This window comes from Gossypium raimondii, chromosome 13 (genome assembly GCF_025698545.1).
Source record: "Gossypium raimondii isolate GPD5lz chromosome 13, ASM2569854v1, whole genome shotgun sequence".
Classification (NCBI taxonomy): domain Eukaryota; kingdom Viridiplantae; phylum Streptophyta; class Magnoliopsida; order Malvales; family Malvaceae; genus Gossypium; species Gossypium raimondii.
The window spans coordinates 24,284,069-24,291,190 of NC_068577.1; the positions used below are offsets into that span (position 1 = coordinate 24,284,069).

The 7,122-nt window shown below is 37.3% G+C and overlaps 1 non-coding gene across 1 annotated transcript; it reads right to left on the reverse strand.

Annotated features, from left to right (window-relative positions):
* Positions 1-713: 713 nt before the first annotated feature.
* Positions 714-818, reverse strand: LOC128036386 (small nucleolar RNA R71). Its single transcript, XR_008193183.1, has one exon. It is a non-coding gene; the product is annotated as a small nucleolar RNA R71 (small nucleolar RNA).
* Between the last annotated feature and the right edge of the window lie 6,304 nt (positions 819-7,122).

Sequence of the window (7,122 nt, forward strand, 5' to 3'; positions counted from 1 at the left end):
ACTTGTTGTGATGGTGTACACTTGTACATTTTCATCGTTCCAAGTTTTTGGCGCTATTGCCGGGGACTGTTTTAAAAAGTCATTATTTGTGAATTTTTTAATTTTGCATTTTGGTTTATTTTTCTGTTCAATTTTAACTTAATTAATTTTTCTATATTTGTTTCAGGTGTTTATGAGTATTGATCGAATCATCGATTTACTTCTCGTAGACCCTGAGATTGAAAGAACTTTTCGACAGTGGAGAAGACAAGCAAGTCAAAGAAGGACCGAAGATGAACTTCGAAAATCTAAATAAAGGAAAGGAGCAAACCCTACTCAAAATCCTATTCTTATTGCTAATGATAGGAACAGAGGTTTAAGATAATATGCCGTGCCAGTATTTCATGATCTTAATCCGGGTATTAAGAGACCCGAAATCTAGGCACAACAGTTCGAGCTTAAGCTACTTATGCTCCAGATGCTTCAGATAGTGGCCAATTCAATGGAATGCCTACCGAAGATCCTCACCTGTAGTTATTACTATTCATGGAGGTGAGTGATTCTTTCAAGTTAGCCGGAGTACCTGAAGATGCACTATGATTGAAGCTATTCCCATAATCACTAAGGGACAGAGCTCGAGCCTGGTTGAACTCATTGCTACCAAATTCAATTTCCACATGGCAAGAGTTAGCAAAAGATTCCTCATAAAGTATTTCCCACCTAGCAAGAATGCTAAGTTGAGGAACGAGGTCACTGCTTTCCAACAAATGGATGATGAGTCCTTGTAAGGCATGGGAAAGGTACAAATAATTATTATGGAAGTGCCCTCATCACGGAATCCCACATTGCTTCCAACTTGAGATGTTTTATAATGGTTTCAATGCTCACATGAGGATAGTAGTTGATGCTTCTACTAATGTTGCTCTTCTTTCTATGTCCTATAATGAGGCTTATGAAATCATTGAGAGAATTGCCAGCAACAATTATCAATGGCCAACCAATCGAGCAGTGTCAAGAAGACGAGTCATTGGAATACATGAAGTAGACACTCTCACTTCACTCGCATACTAGGTATCCTCGATTTCATGAATGCTTAAAAATTTTACCACTAATGGGTTTAATAGTTTTGCAGCATAGCCACTGAATCAATTTAAAAATGTAGTCTGTGTCTATTGTGGGGAAGGACATATATTCGAAGAATGTCCATCGAACCCGAAATTCGTGTATTACATGGGTAACCAGAACCAAAACTGACGAAGGCAAGTACTACAATCCAATTCCTATAAGCCATCATGGCGAAACCACCCTACTTTCTCTTAGAGTAACCAAGGGGCTGGACCCAGTAACACATACCCCTAACCTAGACCGACCTAGCCACCTATTTTTACCCAACAAGTTCAGAAACAACCTCAAGTTGAACTATCCAATGGCTTAGAAAACTTTTTGAAGGCATACATAGCCAAGAATGATGCCTTAATCCAAAGCCAAGCAGCTAAATTGAAACACCTGGAAAACCTGGAAAGCCAAGAATGATGACTTGGAGAATTTGAGACAATAGCCCTGACAAAGGAATGCAGTGTATGTTTTACCGTACCTTGCAACATTAGAGCAACATATTATTGTAAGGCACTATGTGATTTGGGTACGAGTATCAACTTGATGCCCATGTCAATATTTAGAAAGTTGGGGATAGGTAAAGTTAGACCTACTACGGTTACACTTCAATTAGCATATTAATCCTTAGCATATCTAGAAGGAAAAATTGAGGATGTATTGGTACGTGTAGACAAATTTATTTTTCCTACTGACTTTGTTATTCTAGACTTTGAAGCAGACAAAGAAGTGTCAATCATCATAGGAAGGTTTTTCCTAGCAACTTGAATGACCCTTATTGATGTGCAGAAGGGCGAGCTTACTATGAGTGTTCAAGACGACCAGGTAACATTTAATGTTTTTAAGTCTATGTGATTTCCTGACACAATTGATGATTGTTCTACAGTGTCTAGTTTAGAGGAATTAATCATGGAAATGGTACTCAACTATGTTGAGGACCCATTGGAACAAATTTTGACATCAGACCTTCCAAGTGATGAGGATGAATACTTAGCTTTGCTAGAAGCTAACCAAAGGGGATTTAATCCGCAATTCCACTTTGAATATTTGGAGTTAGAGAATAGGGATTATGCCCAACCAAAAGCGTCAATCGAGGAGCCACCTAAATTAGAACTCAAGGTACGTCCCTCATATTTAAAATATGTTTATTTAGGTATCGCTTCTACTTTTCCTGTGATTGTTTCAGCGGAATTAACCATTGAGTAAGAAGAGAAACTCATCCTAGTATTGAAATAATTCAAGAAGGCTATTGGATGGACCTTAGCCGATATTCACAGCATTAGTTCATCTGTATGCATGAACAATATCATCTTGGAAGATGGCGAGAAAGGGACGATTGATGGACAACAAAGACTAAACCCCGTTATAAAGGACGTGGTAAAGAAAGAAATCATCAAGTGGATAGATGTGGGTGTAATTTATCCCATTTCAAATAGTTCGTTGGTAAGTCTAGTCTAGTGCATGCCAAATAAAAGATGTGTTATGGTCATAACAAAATGAAAATAACAAGTTGATACTGACTAGAATGGTTACGGGATGGAGAATTTGCATTGATTACCTGAAGCTGAACAAAGCGACTAGGAAAGATCACTTTCCTCTTTTTGGACCAAATGCCGGATAGACTCGTGAGGTGAGACTATTACTGTTTTGTCGATGGATACTCGAGGTATAATTAGATTACAATAGCTCCAGGAGATCAACACAAGAAAACATTCACCTGCCCGTACGGTACATTTGTGTTTAGACGCATGCCATTTGGTTTATGTAATGCACCTGTTACATTTCAAAGATGTATGATGTCTATTTTTACTGACATGGTTGAGAAATACTTGGAAGTCTTTATGGATGATTTTTTAGTATTCGGAGATGCATATGATGATTGCCTAGCCAATCTAGCCAAGGTACTAAGGCGATGCGAAGAAACAAACCTCGTACTCAATTGGGAAAAGTGTCAATTCATGGTACAAGATGGTATTGTTCTAGGGCATCGGGTAACGAGACATGGAATCGAGGTAGATAAAGCAAAGGTAGACATTATTAAGAAAATCACACCTGCAACATCTGTAAAGAGTGTTAGGAGTCTTTTGGGCCACGCCGGTTTCTATTGAAGATTTATCAAGGACTTCTCCAAAATTGCTAAACCTTTATGCAAATTATTGGAGAATGACACGACATTCAAATTTGATGAGGAGTGCTTAAGAGCTTTCAAATTTTTGAAGAGTCGGTTAGTTTAGGTACCCATAATCGTCACACCAGACTGGGATTTTCCATTTGAATTGATGTGTAACGCAAGTGGCTTCGCGATAGGAGTTGTCATGGGCCAGCGAAGGAACAAAGTTTTTCATCCCATATACTATGCCAGTTGTACTCTGACAGGAGTTCAATTGAATTATATGGTAACAGAGAAAGAATTACTTGTTATTGTGTTTGTTTTTGAAAAGTTTTGATCTTATCTTATAGTTAACAAAGTAACTATCTATACGGACCATTCAGCAATTGAGTATTTACTTGCCAAGAAATACGCTAAGCCGAGACTGATCTGATGGGTACTTCTACTTCAAGAGTTCAATCTAGAAATTCAAGATCAAAAGGGAGTAGAAAACAAGTAGCAGACCACTTATCCAGATTGGAGCCGCAATGAGGGAATTCTCCACTTATATCCAATTAGGAAACATTTCCAAATGAACACATATTGAAGGTGAATCACGTCCATAATACCCCTTGGTTTGCTAATACTGCTAACTATTTAGCTTGTGGATTGATGCTGATTGATAAGACGTATCATCAAAAGAAAAAGTTTCTTCACAATGTGAAGTATTATTTCTGTGAAGAACCATACTTGTTTAAAAAGTGTACAGATCAAATGATATGGAGATGCGTGGCAGAAATTGAGTACATAAGATTCTATATCATTGCCACTTAGCTCCGAGTGGGGGACACTTCGGAGGTACACGTATTGTGGCCAAGGTATTGCAAGTTGGATTCTTTTGGCCAACACTATTCAAAGATGAGTATGCTTATTTAAAAAGTTGTGATCGATGTCAAAGGGTTGGAAATGTCACCAACAAAATTGAGATGCCCCTGACAAACATCATTCAGGTAAAGTTATTCGATGTTTGGGGTATTGACTTTCTCGATCCTTTCCCTCTGTCTTTTGGTCACAAGTACATATTGATAGCAGTAGACTATGTGTCTAAGTGGGTTGAGTCGAGGCATATCCGACGAGCGATGCTAAGGTTGTGATGAAGTTTTTGCAGAAGCATGTGTTCACAAGGTTTGGAACCCCAAGAGCTATCATTAGTTATGAAGGGTCCCATTTTGTGAAACAATGGTTGAAATGGTTACTCGACAAACATGCAGTGAAGCACAAGGTTGCCACAGTTTAGCATCCACAGACGAATGGGCAAGCTGAACTGGCAAACAAAGAGATCAAAGGCATACTCGAGAAGGTAGTTTGCCCAAACCAATGAGATTGGTCCAAAATACTGGATGATGCTTTTTGGGCCTACAGGACAACATACAAGACACCTTTAGGGATGTCACCCTATAGGTTGGTCTTTGGGATAGCCTGTCATCTGCCCTTGGAGTTAGAGCACAAATCTTACTGGGCTCTCCAACAACTCAACTTGGATCTTTAGCTTGCTAAAGAGAAATGGATGCTTCAACTCAACGAGTTAGAAGAATTCATAATGTTCTCATACGAGAATGCCAAATTACTCAAGGAAAGACTTAACAGATGGCATGACAAGCACATTCAAGTTCTAGAATTTGAAGCAGGTCAGCAAGTCTTGTTATTCAATTCCAGGTTAAGGTTCTTTCCAAGTAAGTTAAAATCACATTGGTCTGATCCATTTACGATTCACCAAGTTTATCCATACGGAGTTGTCGAACTTCAAAGTAAGGGAGGTAATTTTTAAGTCAATGCTCAGCGCTTAAAACATTATTGGGGAAATAAAATTGAACGGGATCAAATCTCTTTCATTTTATCAAATATTTAATTTTTCTTGTTTTTCATTTTAAATAAATGATTTAGAGTATATATTTGGGATTAGTATGTTTAAATAAATTCTATCTAGGAGATTGGAACTTAAGCGGGACTGCTTGTGACCCCTCCAATCTTTCCTGAGAATTGATTTTAACATAACCTTCCGAGAAATTATTCCCTAAATGGAAAAATAAATTTTTAGTTTTTTCAAATAAAAGGGTCAATTTTGATCCAAGTCTTAATTGCAACTCAATTTCAAATTTTCCTTAAGTCTAGGTACTTAATTGAATTATTTTCAAAATTTGGTTACTCTTTTGTAAATATTAAAATTAGATGTCTCTTTTGTAAATATTTTCAAAAGGCATCTAGAATAAAGTTTTTAATATGATTTAGTAAATAAGATAATAATAACTAGTATATAATTATATTTATTATAAATATATTAATTATTATCAACTTTGCATAGAATTAGGATTAGTTTAAATTTGATCATATTTTATAGTTTTTCAATAAACTAATAGCAAATAATAATTTAATATGCATTATATTAATTATTAATTATTGTTAACTTTGTGAACAATTAGAACTTAGAATATTTTACCAATTAAATTGTTCTAAGAATTCTAATTAAAATCCTACCCTTTTTCCAATAAATTCCACCAACCTTCTCCATCATTCACCACTCACCAAACCAACCTTCGTTCGCCCGTTCCACCATCAATTCTAGCATCAGAAACCACTAGCAATAGCACCGCCCAGCAGCCCCATTCGGCCAGCAGCCCATGCACTTGGTGCACCTGGCCAGCAGCTCACCCCGCACGCTGCTACTACCGCACGCACCTGCCTCCATCGCGCGCCACTGCTGCCTTGCACGTCCTGCTGCATGCACATTGTGCCGTCCCCAGCTCCATCCCGCGTACGCCAGTCCTGCTGCTCGCTCATTAGTGCTGCCTACTTGTTGCTCACCATTTGCTCATGCCAAGGCTCGCTACTGCCATACCTTCCTTGTGTCGTGCGCACCCTTGTACGACACTTCCACCCCACATTTAGCCAATAACCCTCCAACCATCCCTAAATCGACCTCTTTTGATTTATATTTATTTTCTTTGAGTCCTTAATTTTTATATAAAGGTGGTAAGACAAATTCTTCTCCTAAATTTCAATTTTATTTAATTATTTAATTTTTCAATTTATTGAAATTATTAATATTGTATACTAATTAAATTTTTGAAAAAATATTTGTTTCCATCTTATGTTCAGGTTAATTGTGCCTCGCAAGAGAACTCGTGCCTCTGTCCAAGTTGATGAATTACAAAACAAACTTCGCTATGAAGAAGCCAAAGCGAGATACGAAAGTGTTTTCAAGAATCAACAGTTGCACCTAGAAAAAGGCTTTAGGCTGAAAGAAAGAAACTATATTGATTTCATGGCCCGCATCCGACAAATTGTTGAAGCTCTCAATTGAGAATTATTTTGTGAGAAAAGACCTAGTGCAGATAAGGAGTTAGTTCATGAATTTTACGTAAATTTGACCTTAAGCGAATTGACAAAAGTTTCTGTTCGAGGAATCAAGGTACCAATAACCTCAAACGCTATTAATGAATCTTTGAATTACCTGATTTCGAAGATGACGAATACTCTTCCTTGATGAGAAATATTGAGTTTAAAAATCTGCAAGAAATTCTCGAGGAACTTACAGTTTCGGGTTCTAAGTGGACTTTACCAAAGCAAGGAATTCAAACTTGTTGTAGAGAATATTTGACACCACTAGCAAATGTATGGTTCTATTTCATTCAATTCAGCCTTATGCATGTTTCACATAGGACTACAATTTCATTATAGTGAATGGTCTTATTATACTCGATTTTAACTAGAAAGACCATTGGTATGGGAAAAATCATCTTAAGAAAAAATGCAGAATTGTGCCGCTAGACGTTCTGGCCCAGCTTACTTTCCCCTTACGATAACAATTTTGTGCTTGAAAGCTAAAATTCTTGAAAACGTAAAGACGACAAATTATAGCCAGGGAACAATCATAGATTGGG